We start from the raw sequence: 16,376 nt of genomic DNA, 5'->3' as shown, positions 1-16,376 counted from the left end.
AACTATCCAAAGCAGAGCATTGGCACAATTTATAGCAGAATGGACGCCAACACCAGATGAAGAAATTCCAGAAACGAGCATCCCCGTCAACGAAGCGAGCAAAGAGTGGCTGATGTACTTTGATGGTGCCTTTTCGCTGCAAGGCCCCGGCGCTGGCGTGCTGCTTGTCGCACCCGCCGGAGAGCACCTCAAGTACGTAGCCCAGATGCACTTTCCCAAGGAGCAAGCAACAAACAATACTGCAGAGTATAAAGGCTTGCTTGCCGGTCTCAGGATCGCGGCAGACCTTGGAATCAAGAAGCTCATTGTCAGGGGTGACTCACAGCTTGTCGTCCGCCAAGTGAACAAGAGCTATCAGAGTCCGTTGATGGAAGCTTACGTCGATGATGTGAGAAAGCTAGAAGAGCGCTTTGACGGCCTACAGATGGAGCATGTTCCAAGAGCTCAGAACGCCATTGCCGATGGCCTGTCAAAGTGCGCCGCACTTAAGTTACCTGTGGAACCAGGGATCTTTGTGCTCAAGCTGACTCAACCGTCCATAACGCCACCAACTGGACAGAGCAAGAAGAGGAAGTTGATTTCTGGTGACTATTTGCCGGCAGAGCTTCCCGAAGCCGCCGCCAAGAAGGTCCCCAAGATCAACGCCAAGAGCGCTGAGGAGCAATATGCTCCGGCAAGCCCTAGGGTTTGTTCCGTTGAAGCAAAAGCTCCCGACAAGTTTTGCTCCGGCAAGCTTGCCGGGGAACGTCAAGCTCCGGCAGAGCCGCAGGTTCTCGCCGTAGAAGCGGATGTTCCCGCAGTAGCAGATTTGCCTTTAGTCCTTGTTGTCGAGCCACAAGCTCCAGCATGGGCACAGCAGATTGTCCATTTCCTTCAGACAGGAGAACTTCCCGAAGAGCAAGAAGAAGCGGAAAGAGTAGCCCGGCAGTCAAGTATGTACCAGTTTGTCGACAAGACACTGTACAGAAGAAGACTCAACGGTGTGAAATTGAAATGTATTCACCGGGAAGACGGACAAAAGCTGTTGGCAGAGATACATGGAGGCATATGTGGTCACCACATTGGCGCAAGAACACTTGTCGGCAAAGCATTCCGGCAAGGTTTCTTTTGGCCGACAGTCCTCCAGGATGCAACTGCACAAGTAACCAAGTGTGAAGCGTGCCAGTTCCATTCCAAGCAGATACACCAACCAGCTCAAGCTCTCCAGACGATCCCTTTATCCTGGCCATTTTCGGTCTGGGGGCTCGACATCCTCGGCCCCTTTCCCCGAGCAGTCGGGGGCTTTGAGTACTTGTATGTTGCAATCGACAAGTTCACAAAGTGGCCGGAAGTGGAACCAGTGAGGAAGGTGACGGCACAGTCAGCAGTCAAGTTCTTCAGGTCGATTGTTTGCCGCTTCGGGATTCCTAACAGGATAATCACCGACAACGGTACACAATTCACGGGCCGCACCTTCATGCAGTACGTCCAAGATCTTGGCGCCAAGGTCTGCTTCGCTTCTGTTGCTCACCCGAGAAGCAACGGTCAAGCGGAGAGGGCAAATGCTGAAGTGCTGCGCGGGCTCAAGACCAGGACTTTCGACAGGCTGCACAAGTGCGGAAGAAACTGGATCGAGGAGCTGCCGGTGGTTCTTTGGTCGATCAGGACGACGCCAAATCGAGCCACTGGCCAGACACCTTTCGCTCTAGTCTATGGAGCAGAAACAGTTACCCCCATGGAACTCGTATACGGGTCACCTCGAGTGCTCGCTTATGATGAGCTCGAGCAAGAGCAGCTACGACAAGATGATGCGCTGCTCCTTGAGGAAGACCGTCTTCAGGCTGCTGTGCAAGCTGCTCGCTACCAGCAAGCTTTGTGCCGCTACCATAGCCGCAAAGTTAACGCCAGAAGTCTCGAGGAAGGCGACCTTGTTCTTCGGCGTGTTCAGTCCGCCAAGAATTCCAACAAGTTGATGCCGAAGTGGGAAGGCCCTTACCGGGTGAAACGAGTCACTAGGCCTGGCGCTGTCCGCCTTGAGACCGAAGATGGAATTCCGGTGAGCAACTCCTAGAACATTGAGCATCTTCGTAAGTTTTACCCGTAAGGCGCGGTTGCCGGAACCTGTTCCGGTAACCACCTTTTGTACAAGTCTTGCCACTGTTGCATGTAATCCTTTGTACAAAGCCGGGCGCAGACCCCGTGCATTAGTAAAGCTCATGTGCTCCGCACATTTTGTCAATTCCATACATTCTATTTTTTGCATATATGATCTGACACTTTGTGCAGCACCTACTCCCCGGTAAGCAATAACGAGCCGTAAGGCTCCATACCTTTATTTTCTCTTCTTTCTTTTTTCTCAAGAAAAGGAAGGTTCCCCTCACCCACAAGTTTGCCGGGGGGAAAGAAGAAGATAATGGTATGGACCAGGCATCGTTCAACAAAGTTTCGCCTTCCCGGGAAGCAAACAACAGAAAAGCTAAGTTGCCAAAGTTTGAGCAATCAAATTTTAAAAAAAATTAAGTTATCTCCCTTGAACGACCGCACTTTGTATGGAAAACCTGTGTGCGGAGGAACCAACTCATAGCTAGTTGCGCCCTTACTTTGTTTTGAGTCCGCTCAACAACTTAAGTGAGCTGCAACTAGTTGCGACAAGGTTTCTTGTCGGTAACGGCACCGCCAGCAGGCTGCTGACGTCCCGCACTCAGCGCTCACGGCTCAGGTGCCTGCACTGGCAAGTTCCCTAAAAGCGTAGGGTAAAAAGACATACAAAGGGAGGAATCAAGTAAAGGGAATAACATTGCAATTAGTAACCAGAATAGAGTTATATTACAAAGATAGCTTGTCGCAGCTCTAACAGATTGTTTTCATAACTTGACAAACAGCGACAAGGAAAGAAGAAACGGGCAGCCTAGTCTACGCGATCGCCTTCGATCCTCTTGATCCCGCTCACCTTGTCCACAATGGGTGCGACAAGGGTCTTGAGCGCCTCCAGATCAGCATCCGGCGGCAGGGTCCTGAGGACGTTGGTGAGGTTGAGGCCCGGATTGCGGAAGGCCACCTTCACCAACACTTTCTGAAGGGCTCCCGTGCAGATTTTGCGCGACTCGTCGGCCAGCTGCTTAGGGATCTTCTCCCGGAGCCGCTGAAGGGCCGTCGCCACGCCTTTGAAGAACAAGACGAGCTTGGCGCTGGGCTGGAGGTTCTCGTCGGAGGGATACCCGAGATCTTCCATCCCCAGCTGCGCCAACTCCCTGTCAATGTCTGTGGCAGCATTCACAAGACTTTCCGTCCAATGCTCCACAGTCTCCCTGAAGGCGTTCTGGCTGGCGGCGACACTCTCCAGCAGCGCCTTGTTAGCCTTGATCTCTTCCTTCAAGGCCACCTCCTGCTTCTTGGCGCCGTCCAGTGTCTTGGTCAAAGCGGTCAGCTTCAACTCAGGATCCGCGTTGGAGTCTTTGGCGGCGCTGAGCTCTTTGCCCTTCTCGGCAAGATTGGCCTCCAGCTGCGCCACCTTCATCTCCAACTCCTTCTTGGCAGCCTCGGCGGCGGTGGCAGCGTCCTCTGCTTGCTTGAGGGCTCCGCCGAGTTTTTCCTCGCGCACGGCAAGCTCCTCCTCATGGGCGTCAAGATTGACCTTCCGCTGCGCCAGCTCGCCTTCCTCCGCGGATAGCTTCACAGCGGCAAGTCGTTGCTGCTCTTCGACTTCGGCCTTCTCGAGGAAGAAGACCTTCTGCGCTTCGGCGAGCTGCTCCCGCTCCTCCGCCAGGGACCGGAGGGCTTCCCGGTGGAAACCCCCGAGCTCCTCCACGCGCTTCTCGATATCAGCTCCCGCCTTCGCGACAAGCGCCTCATGGGATTCCAGCTTGGCTTGCCGCGCGCGGTAGAGCGACATCAACTTCCGCAGCAGCCGCTCTTCTTCGGGCTCGTTGCTGCTGCTGCTTGGCGCGTCAACCAGCGTCAGCCCCGCGGAGGCGAGCACCTCGCCGTCGAAGATCTCCCCCTCGACCGGCGCCCTGGAGCTTGACGCCCAGGGGAGGTTGATGAAGACGTCATCGCCGGCCTTCAAGTAGACGCCTGGCTGGGGCTCTTCGGAGCCTGGCGCTGCGGCAGCGGCGGATGGGTCGGCGGTCGGTGTAGCGCCTGGCGCTCCTGCGGCCTCAGGGCCGTCAGTGCGATCGCCAGACCCCTCGCCAGTCGCCGTGGCGGCAGCCTTGGCGGCCTCTGCGCCGGCGGGATCACCAGCACCGGCTGCTTCGTCGGCGGCAACCTCGGTCTCCATCTGCTCCGTAGCAGATGGGTCTGACAGCCGGAAAGGGGAGAAGAGTCAAGCAAAAATCAAACAAAAAGAAGATCAAAAGAAGAAGAACCCAAGGGAAGTTTTGGAGCAAGAGGAGTACCTGCACCAGGTTTTGCAGTCGTGGTCTCCGCCGTCGGGGGGCCGCTGGTGCTGTCCCTTGCCGGAGAACCCTCCCTTGCCGGAGACTTCTCCCTTACCGGGAAGCCCTCCCTTGCCGGAGAGTTCTCCCTTGTCGGGGGATTCTCCCTTGGCACCTGGTGGGGCTGCTCTGCTCCTACACAAATCAGCAATCAAACATCAGCAAAGACAGAGTATCCATGCGCGCCTCACAAGCGGAAATCAAGCCATATACTTACGCTGGGGGCTGCTCTGGAGAAAGGTTGCCGGGTCCGGCAAGGTTGTCTCGGGCGCACCTCCTGTTATCGCAGTAGGTTCGTCCTCGATGACAATCACCGGGACCTTGGCCCTCTTTGCTGCTCTCTGGGCCAGAGTCCTAAAGAGGAACAAGTTCGGAGAAAAGCGAATGAGATACGAGACAAACAGCAAGGATTGAAGAACTACAAGTACAACAAGGAAATCTTACTCTTCTTCTTCTTCCTCACCGGAGCTGAACGCGGAGAAGTCGAAGTCTGGCTCACGTCCGGCGCGAGGAGGCGGAGGAGTAGCTTCCCTTGGCCGCTTGGCAGGAGCAGTGGCGGTGGTCTGAGACGACCCCGCTCCGGCTGGAGTAGAAGCGGTGGTCCGGGAGGGCCCCGCTCCAGTTGCCGTTGCAGCGTGAGATGCTCCCGCGGCAACAGTGCTTGCCGCGGTGGAGCGTGTCGCGTGGCGCGGCGGCTGTTGACTCGCTTGCCGCTCCGCTACGTCACCAGCCTTGCGGAGACGCCTTCTTGGTGGGGATGGAGGCTCTACTTGCGGCTCTGCTTGTGGCGAGCTGTCTGAAGATGAGGTGGAAGACGAGTTGATCTCCAGCGAGCCGCTCTTATCCTTGGCGGGCTCACTCGACTAGACGCCACGACCGGCAAGCTCTTTCTCACCGGCAAGCTCTTTCTCGCCGGCGGGCTCCCCTCGCTCGGCACGGCTTGCCGCCTCCGCTGCATCTGCCTCCTCCACGGTGAACCCAAACTCGCCCGCGGCTGCGGCTGCCGCCGCCTCTTCCAGCCTAGTGGCGATAAGTGCCATCTCCGCATCCGTAGTGTCGCGGGTGAGGCTATCCTTCTCGTCGGAGCGGATTGGCACTTCTACCAAGTCATCGAAGAACTGCTGCACAACGTCGTCTGCAGGCTCCTGCCAAGTTGGCACAATTCCATGCGAGTCGCACTCCGGCATCATTGCACGGATGCGTTCGAGCGAGGAATTGTTGCACAGCGGAACGACGCCCCCCGGCAACCTGAAAACTTCGGGATGTTGGGGGTCATACTTGAAGAGTTCCTGGAGCATCGCATTGAGCTCCAAAACTGTGAAGTTGAAGTTGAGGCCCGGCCGCAGCCTCATGATATCTGCCGCATTCTTGAACTCCCAAGTAGGTCTCCCCCGTTCCTGCAGGGGGGCGATGCGGCGGCGAAGAAAGTCTGCGCCAACAGCACCTACAGTTAGCCCGGCAAGCCTGAGGCGCAGGATTCGGGTGACAGCAATCTTCAGCCTGTCGTCTTCCAGGGCCACGTCACTCCAATCGCTGCCGTGTGCTACTGGGGTTTGGCGCCGGGTGGTGAATGGCTGCGGGTTCTCCTCGTCGATCCAGCACCAGTCTGCTCTCCACTCCTCCCACTTGCCGCGGAATTCTCCCTCCAGATAAGTTTCCTTCTTGCCAGCCCTTGAGATCCAGGCGATTCCACCGGATAGTGGCTCTCCTCTCTCTACTCGGGGTATGAAGAAGTGGCGGAAGAGGGCTACGTTGGGATGGACTCTGACAAAGTTTTCGCAGAGATGTGCGAAAACTGCCATGGTCAGAACGGCATTGGGGGTGAAGTCAAGGAGGTGGAATCCGTAGGTATTCATGATGTCGCAGAAGAATTCTGAGAAAGGCGGGCAGAGCCCGCAGTAGAAGAACAAAGCGAAGAAAGGGTATCCGTTTGGGGCCTTCTTCCAAGCGGCGGCGGGAAGTACCTTCGTACGCGGATGCGCCCGCGTCTCCGCCGACCAGAAGAGGTAGTAGTTCTCCCTCAGCTCCTTCGCGGCAAGCTTGGGGGGGTAAGACGGCCCGCTCCTTCCGCAGCGCCGCAAGCCACTGCGCCTCGGTCGACTTCACGACCTTCCCCTTGTCGGCTTTTGGAGCCATGGCGGAAGTGGTGGAGGAGGTCGACGGCGTTGGTGGTGCTGGTGGCGATGGGGGGCGGAGCGCTGCTCTCTTTCAACTTTGGGAAGACGAGGGAGCGGTGGAGATTTCTGAGATTGGAAGCAGCAACGGGCGAATAGGCGAACTGCCCCTGTTTCCCCTGCTTATAAAGAGGGAGGGGGCGGAAGTTCCGCATTTCCGAATAAAGAAACCACCCACGATCTCTCCCACGACGCCGCATTCAACGCGTGCCGTTCGGGGAGGGCGCGGTGGATACGGAGTGAGATACTGCGTAACCTAGGCCGCGCGTGCCCGTGCCCTGTTTTGGGCCTGGCCCAACAGCGCTCGGCACCGTGTATGGCCCAGGCCCGGGGGCTCCTGTCGGTGTACTAGAGTAGGGGTACCCTAGTATCCCGAACTTGTGCACGGGCAGTCGCAGCATCCCGCGGCAAGGCTTGCCGGGTGACCGCCAAGGTCCTCCGTGGTTCCTATGGAGCCATTCAAGAACAAAGTATCCAAGCCAAGGAGACAAGACCCCGGCAAGAGGAGCTTGCCGGGAAGGCCAACAAAAGCATCTCAAGACCCCAGCAAGAGGAGCTTGCCGGGAAGGCCAACCAAGGCACTTCAAGGAACTTGCCACGGCGCACCACGCGTCCCGGCAAGGCCCGGTGAGCGACAAGCTCCCGGACGCGACAAGACAACGACCGCGGCAAGGCGCTTGCCGCGACAAGCCACTACTCTGTGCCCGCGCTCCAGCGCATCCACCAACGTGTCGCTCTGGGACCTTTCCAGGCGTGCGTGGCAGGAGGCTGTGCAGCCAGCGGTGCGTGGTGGCAAACGGCGCTGACAAGTTTGCCATCGTGGCGAGCGGTGGCGTCCCTGACGGTCCCTTTTACACTGTTTAGGCGACACAGACGGGCATTTAATGCCCTTGTCCCCTGCCGTCAGGGTTAGGTATGATACACTGTAGCAGGTAGCTGTACCTACCGCAGCACCTTTCCATTTTTACCCTTGTCTACGTTGCCACCCGTCGGTGACCCCTTGAGCATATAAAAGGAGGCCCATGCGCAACATAGGGGGAGGGCTAGTTCAGGGAACACTCACGCTCGGTCTCGTTAGCTGCTGGTGTGTACTGTAGCACTCCGCGCTCCCGAGCAAGAAATCAATACAAACCACAAAGCAGGAGTAGGGTTTTACGCATCCGTGCGGCCCGAACCTGGGTAAACTGCTCGTGTGTTTCGCCTCGATCCGCTCTTTGCATGACCTCCGCTCCCGCTGAACGGAAAGGGACTCGGTCTGCCGGTCCCATAGGTGTTCGTGGATCAATACCCCGACAGTTTGGCCTACTAGATTGATCTTTCTTGCAATGGGAGAAGTGCTTAGCTTTGGGTTCAATCTTACGGTGTCCTTTCCCAGTGACAGCAGGGGTAGCAAGGCACGTATTGTATTGTTGCCATCGAGGATAAAAAGATGGGGTTTATATGATGATTCTTGAGTTTATCCCTCTACATCATGTCATCTTGCCTAATGCATTACTCTGTTCCTATGAACTTAATACTCTATATGCATGCTAGATAGCGGTCGATGTGTGGAGTAATAGTAGTAGATGCAGAATCGTTTCGGTCTACTTGTCGCGAACTTGATGCCTATACACATGATCATGCCTAGATATTCTCATAATTATGCACTTTTCTATAAATTGCTCGACAGTAATTTGTTCACCCACCGTAATATTTATGCTATCTTGAGAGAAGCCACTAGTGAAACCTATGGCCCCCGGGTCTATTTTCCATCATATAAGTTTTCAATCTATTTTACTTTGCAATCTTTACTTTCAATCTATATCATAAAAATACCAAAAATATTTATCTTATTATTATTATCTCTATCAGACCTCACTCTCGTAAGTGACCGTGAAGGGCTTGACAACCCCTTTATCGCGTTTTTTGCGAGGTTCTTATTTGTTTGTGTAGGTACGAAGGACTTGCGTGTAGTCTCCTACTGGATTGATACCTTGGTTCTCAAAAACTGAGGGAAATAATTACGCTACTTTGCTGCATCACCCTTTCCTCTTCAAGGGAAAACCAACGCAGTGCTCAATAGGTAGCAAGAAGGATTTCTGGCGCCGTTGCCGGGGAGATCTACGCCAAGTCAAGTCAAGTCAAGACATACCAAGTACCCGTCACAAACTCTTATACCTCGCATTACATTATTTGCCATTTGCCGCTTGTTTTCCTCTCCCCCACTTCACCCTTCTTCTTTTCGTCTTTTCATTTGCCTTGATGTCTTACTTGGCTCGTTTGCTCGTTTGGTTGGAATAATTGTTTATTTATTGCTAAACAGAGAACCTAAGATCTATGGATCCTCATCCGCTTGCTAATATTTTTAAGAGATCCAATTATGATGAACCAATTGCTAGTGAGTTTTGTGCACTAGATTATCGTTATGAGGTTTTGCTTGAAATTCGTGAATCTGAAATTGTGATGAAGTGCTTTATGAAGTGATTCTCGATAGATCTTTGAATAAAAAGCATGATTGCAATGATGTTATTATAAATCCTATTAACATCAATTGTGCTAATAATATGCAATACCCCAAGCTTGGGATGCTAGTTTTGCTATGTCCACAACTTGTTGCAATGATCATGATTGAGGTGATTCTTCTTATGATCTTGAAAATTTATTTAAGCCCCATGATGAATATGAGATTGATAATAGTGTTTGCAATATTATTGAAAGTGGGTTTGGAAGAGTGTCAACTTTATATCCCACATATTTGGAGAATGTTCAATCTTATGAAGTTTTTGATAAAAGTGGGTTTGGAAAGGTCATGACTTTAGTTAATGTTAATCCCACTATTTTGGAAGAGTGTCGACTTTGCATGCATGTGGATCGTGTTGAGAATATGTTATGTGATAGCTATATTGTTGAATTTGAATATGATCCCACATGTAATTATTACGAGAGAGGAAAATATGGTTGTAGAAATTTTCATCTTACTAAATTACCTCTCGTCATGTTGAGATTGCTATCGTCTCTTTCTTCTTCCTTGCATATGCTAATTTTTGCTTGCTATGATAATTTGTTTGCTTATAAAATGCCTATGCATAGGAAGTATGTCAGACTTAGATGTGTTTGTCACATGCTTTATGATGCTCCTTTTGTGCTTCAATTCTTGTCTTTCATGTGAGCATCATTAAAATTATCAATGCGTAGCTAAAAGGCTTTAAAGAAAAGCGCTTGTTGGGAGACAACCACATATATTTACTTTCTATTTTTGAATAAATAATTCATATAGCCTCTTTTTAGATGTGGTTTTATGCTTTTAATTAGTGTTTGTGCCAAGTAGAACCTTTGGGAAGACTTGGGGAAAGTCTTTGAGATCTTGCTGTAAAAAACAGAAACTTTAGCGCTCACGAGATTTGCTGAATTTTTTTACTTGAGAGTGCGATTAGGTTGATTCTTTTTGCAGATGATTAATAGATAAATTACTCACGTCCAGAAATTTATTTTAGAATTTTTGGGCTTACATAAGAATTATAAACCTACAGATTACTACAGACTGTTCTGTTTTTGACAGATTCTGTTTTTCGCATGTTGTTTGCTTATTTTGATGAATCTATGGCTAGTACCGGAGGTTATGAACCATAGAGAAGTTGGAATACAGTAGGTTTAACACCAAAATAAATAAATAATGAGTGCATTACAGTACCTTAAGTGGTGGTTTGTTTTCTTATACTAACAGAGCTCATGAGATTTTCTGTTTAAAGTTTTGTGTTGTGAAGTTTTCAAGTTTTGGGTAAAGATTTGATGGATTATGGAATAAGGAGTGGCAAGAGACTAATATTGGGGATTCCCAAGGCACCCCAAGGTAAAATTCAAGGGCAACCAAAATCCTAAGCTTGGGGATGCCCCGGAAGGCATCCCCTCTTTCGTCATCTTCTATCGGTAACTTTACTTGGGGCTATATTTTTATTCACCACATGATATGTGTTTTGCTTGGAGCGTCTTGTATGATTTGAGTATTTGCTTTTTATTTTACCAAAATCATCCTTGCTGTACACACCTTTTTGGAGAGACACGCATGAATTGGAATTTATTAGAATACTCTATGTGCTTCACTTATATCTTTTGAGCTAGATAATTTTGCCCTAGTGCTTCACTTATATTTTCTTTAGAGCACGGTGGTGATTTTATTTTATAGAAATTATTTATATCTCATGCTTCATTTATATTATTTTGAGAGTCCTTTAGAACATCATGGAATTTCCTTGGTTATAAAATTAGTTCTAATATGATGGGCATCCAAGATGGATATAATAAAAACTATCATAAAAAGTGCATTGAATACTATGAGAAGTTTGATACTTGATGATTGTTTTGAGATATGAAGATGGTGATATTAGAGTCATGCTAGTTGAGTAGTTGTGAATTTAAGAAATACTGTTTCTAAAGTTTGTGATTCCCGTAGCATGCACGTATGGTGAACCGTTATGTGATGAAGTCGGAGCATGATTTATTGATTGATTGTTTTCCTTATGAGTGGCTGTCGGGGACGAGCGATGGTATTTTCCTACCAATCTATCCCCCTAGGATCATGCGCGAAGTACTTTGTTTCAGTAACTAATAAATTTTTGCAATAAGCATGTGAGTTCTTTATGACTAATGTTGAGTCCATGGATTATACGCACTCTCACCCTTCCACCATTGCTAGCCTCTCTAGTACCGCGCAACTTTCGCCGGTACCATAAACCCACCATATACCTTCCTCAAAACAGCCACCATACCTACCTACTATGGCATTACCATAGCCATTCCGAGATATATTGCCATGCAACTTTCCACCGTTCCGTTTGTTATGACACGCTTCATCATTGTCATATTGCTTCGCATGATCATGTAGTTGACATAGTATTTTTGGCAAAGCCACCATTCATAATTCTTTCATACATGTCACTCATGAGTCATTGCACATCCCGGTACACCGTCGGAGGCATTCACATAGAGTCACATTTTGTTCTAAGAATTGAGTTGTAATTCTTGAGTTGTAAGTAAATAAAGTGTGGTGATCATCATTATTAGAGCATTGCCCCATGTGAGGAAAGGATGATGGAGACTATGATTCCCATACAAGTCGGGATGAGACTCCGGACGAAAAAAAAGAGGCCATAAAAAAAGAGAAAAGGCCCAAATAAAAAAATAAAAATGAGAGAAAAAGAGAGAAGGGGCAATGTTACTATCCTTTTACAACACTTGTGCGTCAAAGTAGCGCCATGATCTTCATGGTAGAGAGTCTCCTATGTTATCACTTTCATATACTAGTGGGAATTTTACATTAAAGAACTTGGCTTGTATATTCCAATGACGGGCTTCCTCAAAATGCCATAGGTCTTCGTGAGCAAGCAAGTTGGATGCACACCCACTTAGTTTCTTTTTGAGCTTTCATACACTTATAGCTCTAGTGCATCCATTGCATGGCAATCCCTACTCACTCACATTGATATCTATTGATGGGCATATCCATAGCCCGTTGATACACCTAGTTGATGTGAGACTATCTTCTCCTTTTTGTTTTCTCCACAACCACCATTCTATTCCACCTATAGTGCTATGTACATGGCTCACGCTCATGTATTGCGTGAAGATTGAAAAAGTTTGAGAACATCAAAAGTATGAAACAATTGCTTGGCTTGTCATCGGGGTTGTGCATGATTTAAATATTTTGTGTGGTGAATATGGAGCATAGCCAGACTATATGATTTTGTGGGGATAACTTTCTTTGGCCATGTTATTTTGAGAAGACATGATTGCTTTGTTAGTATGCTTGAAGTATTACAATTTTTATGTCAATATTAAACTTTTATCTTGAATCTTTCGGATCTGAACATTCATGCCACAATAAAGAAAATTACATTGAGAATTATGCTAGGTAGCATTCCACATCAAAAATTCTGTTTTTTATCATTTACCTACTCGAGGACGAGCAGGAATTAAGCTTGGGGATGCTTGATACGTCTCCAACGTATCTATAATTTTTTATTGTTCCATGCTATTATATTATTTTGGATGTTAATGAGCTTATTTATACACTTCTATATTATTTTTGGGACTAACCTACTAACCCAAGGCCCAGTGCAAATTGTTGTTTTTTGCCTATTTCAGTGTTTCGCGGAAAAGGAATATCAAACAGAATCCAAATGGAATGAAACCTTCGGGAGAGTTATTTTTGGAACAAACGTGATCTAGAGGACTTGGAGTGGACGTCAAGAAACCAACGAGGAGGCCGCGAGGCAGGGGCGTGCCCTCCACCCTCGTGGGCCCCTCGTGGCTCCACCGACCTACTTCTTCCTCCTATATATATCCATATACCCCGAAAACATCCAGGACCACTGATACGTCTCTGTCATATCTACTTTTCCAAACACTTTTGCCCTTGTTTGGGACTCTAACTTGCATGATTTGAATGGAACTAACCCGGACTGATGCTGTTTTCAGCAGAATTGCTATGGTGTTATTTATGTGCAGAAACAAAAGTTCTCGGAATGACCTGAAACTTCACGGAACATCTATTTGGAAATAATAAAAAATCCTTGCAAAAGATGAAGACCAGGGGGCCCACCACCTACCCACGAGGGTGGGGGCGCGCCTGCCCCCCTAGGGCACACCCCCTACCTCGTGGGCCCCCTGGAGCTCCTCCGACCTCAACTCCAACTCTATATATTTGCTTTCGGGGAGAAAAAATCAGAGAGAAGAATTCATCGCGTTTTACGATACGGAGCCGCCGCCAAGCTCTAAAACCTCTCGGGAGGGCTGATCTGGAGTCCGTTTGGGGCTCCGGAGAGGGGAATCCGTCGCCATCGTCTTCATCAACCATCCTCCATCACCAATTTCATGATGCTCACTGCCGTGCATGAGTAATTCCATCATAGGCTTGCTGGACGGTGATGGGTTGGATGAGATTTATCATGTAATCGAGTTAGTTTTGTTAGGGTTTGATCCCTAGTATCCACTATGTTCTGAGATTGATGTTGCTATGTATTGCTATGCTTAATGCTTGTCACTAGGGCCCGAGTGCCATGATCTCCGATTTGAACCTATTATGGTTTCATCAATATATGAGAGTTCTTGATCATATCTTGCAAGTCTATAGTCACCTATTATGTGTTATGATCCGGCAACCCTGAAGTGACAATAATCGGGACCACTCCCAGTGATGACCGTAGTTTGAGGAGTTCATGTATTCACTATGTGTTAATGCTTTAGTCTGGTACTCTATTAAAAGGAGGCCTTAATATCCCTTAGTTTCCATTAGGACCCCGCTGCCACGGGAGGGTAGGACAAAAGATGTCATGCAAGTTCTTTTCCATAAGCATGTATGACTATATTCGGAATACATGCCTACATTACATTGATGAATTGGAGCTAGTTCTGTGTCACCCTAGGTTATGACTGTTACATGATGAACCGCATCCGGCATAATTCTCTATCACCGATCCATTGCCTACGAGCTTTCCATATATTGTTCTTCGCTTATTTACTTTTTCGTTGCTATTGCTATCATCACTACAAAATACCAAAAACATTACTTTTGCTATCATTTCCTTTTGCTACCGTTACCACTACTATCATATTACTTTGCTACTGAATACATTGCTGCTGATATTAAGTTTCCAGGTGTGGTTGAATTGACAACTCAGCTGCTAATACTTGAGAATATTCTTTGGCTCCCCTTGTGTCGAATCAATAAATTTGGGTTGAATACTCTACCCTCGAAAACTGTTGCGATCCCCTATACTTGTGGGTTATCAAGATTATTTTCTAGCGCCGTTGCCGGGGAGCATAGCTCTATTCTTTGAGTCACTTGGGATTTATATCTGTTTATCATTATGAAGAACTTGAGAGATCAAAAACCATGATTTATCCCTCAACTACGAGGGGAGGTAAGGAACTGCCATCTAGCTCCGCACTTGATTCACCTTCTGTTTTGAGTAAGCTTGCGACACCTAAACCTGCTTCTGCTATTCGTTCTGATATGTCGCATGTTATTGATGATGCCACTTCTACTATGCATGATACTTATGATGAAACTACTTCTATGCTTGATACTACTGTGCCACTTGGTGAATTTCTTGATGAACAACTTGCTAGGGTTAGAGAGAATGAAAATATTGAATCTGATAATATTGATGAAAGTGATGATGAAGACTTGCCCGTTATTCCTAAGGGTAATGTTTTTGATAAAGAAGCTTCTTTAGCTATTTTAGCTTGCAAAGATAGTTATGAGCTTAAGAGGTTATTAGCTAAATGGAATAAGCAATCTCTAAATGCTAGGATGAAACCTAACCCTGCTTTTGCTACTTCACCTATCTTTGTTACTGATAAGGATTATGAATTCTCTGTTGATCCTGATATAATTACTTTGGTTGAATTTGATCATTTTCATGGCTATGAATCTGAAACTGTTGTGGCACATCTTACTAAATTAAATGATATAGCCACCCCGTTCACTAATGATGAGAGAACTCGTTACTTTTATATCTATAAAATATTTCTGTTCTCATTAAAGGGTGATGCTAAGATATGGTTTAATTCTCTTGATCCTGGTTGTGTCCGTAGTCCCCAGGATATGATTTATTACTTCTCTGCTAAATATTTCCCAGCTCATAAGAAACAATCTGCTTTAAGGGATATATATAATTTTGTGCAAATTGAAGAAGAGAGTCTCCCACAAGCTTGGGGGAGGCTTCTCCAATTACTTAATGCTTTGCCTGATCATCCTCTTAAGAAAAATTAAATACTTGATATCTTTTATAATGGACTAACCGATGCCTTCAAAGATTACCTGGATAGTTGTGTTGGTTCTGTTTTCAGGGAAAGAACGCCGGATGAAGCTGAAATTCTATTGAATAATATGTTGACAAATGAAAATAATTGGAGACTTCCTGAGCCAGCTCCTGAGCCTATTCCTAAACCAACTCCAAAGAAGATGGGTATTCTATTTCTCAGTCCTGAAGATATGCAAGAGGCAAAGAAATCTATGAAAGAAAAAGGTATTAAAGCTGAAGATGTTAAGAATTTACCTCCTATTGAAGAAATACACGGTCTTAATTTACCGCATGTTGAAGAAACATATGATCTTAATCCATTACCTATTGAAGAAGTACATGGTCTTGATAACCCGACACAGGTAGTAAAGGTAAATTCTCTCTATAGATATGATAAAGCTGAAATCCCATTTACTAAGTTTGCTAGTCCATGCTTAGATGAGTTTGATAAATTTATGGTTAAGCAAGAAGATTTTAATGCTTAATTTGGTAGACAATTGAAATACAATTCAAGTATGCTTGAACACTTGGGTGATTATATGGATAATGTTAAAGGTGAACTTAAACTTATTAGTAAACATACTTCTATGGTTATCACTCAAGTAGAACAAGTACTTAAAGCTCAAAGTGATTTGCTCAATGAATTAAATAGTAAGAATAATGATAACGTTGTTAGAGTTATGACTAGAGGTGGTAGAATGACTCAGGAACCTTTATATCCTGAAGGCCACCCTAAGAGAATTGAGCAAGATTCTCAGAGAAATAATGTGGATGCACCTAGTCCTTCTAATAGGAAGAAAAAGAAAAAGATAGGACTTTGCATGCTTCTAGTGAACCTATTACTGAAACACCTGAGAATCCAAATGATATTTCTATTTCTGATGCTGAAACACAATCTGGTAATGAACCTGAAACTAGTGATAATGTTAATGATAATGTTCATGATGATGCTCAACCTAGTAATGATAATGATATAGAAATTGAACCTGCTGTTTATCTAGATA

Source organism: Triticum urartu, chromosome 1, assembly GCF_003073215.2.
Source record: "Triticum urartu cultivar G1812 chromosome 1, Tu2.1, whole genome shotgun sequence".
Classification (NCBI taxonomy): Eukaryota; Viridiplantae; Streptophyta; class Magnoliopsida; order Poales; family Poaceae; genus Triticum; species Triticum urartu.
The sequence above is the reverse complement of the archived record's forward strand: the minus strand, read 5'-3'. Positions refer to the sequence as shown.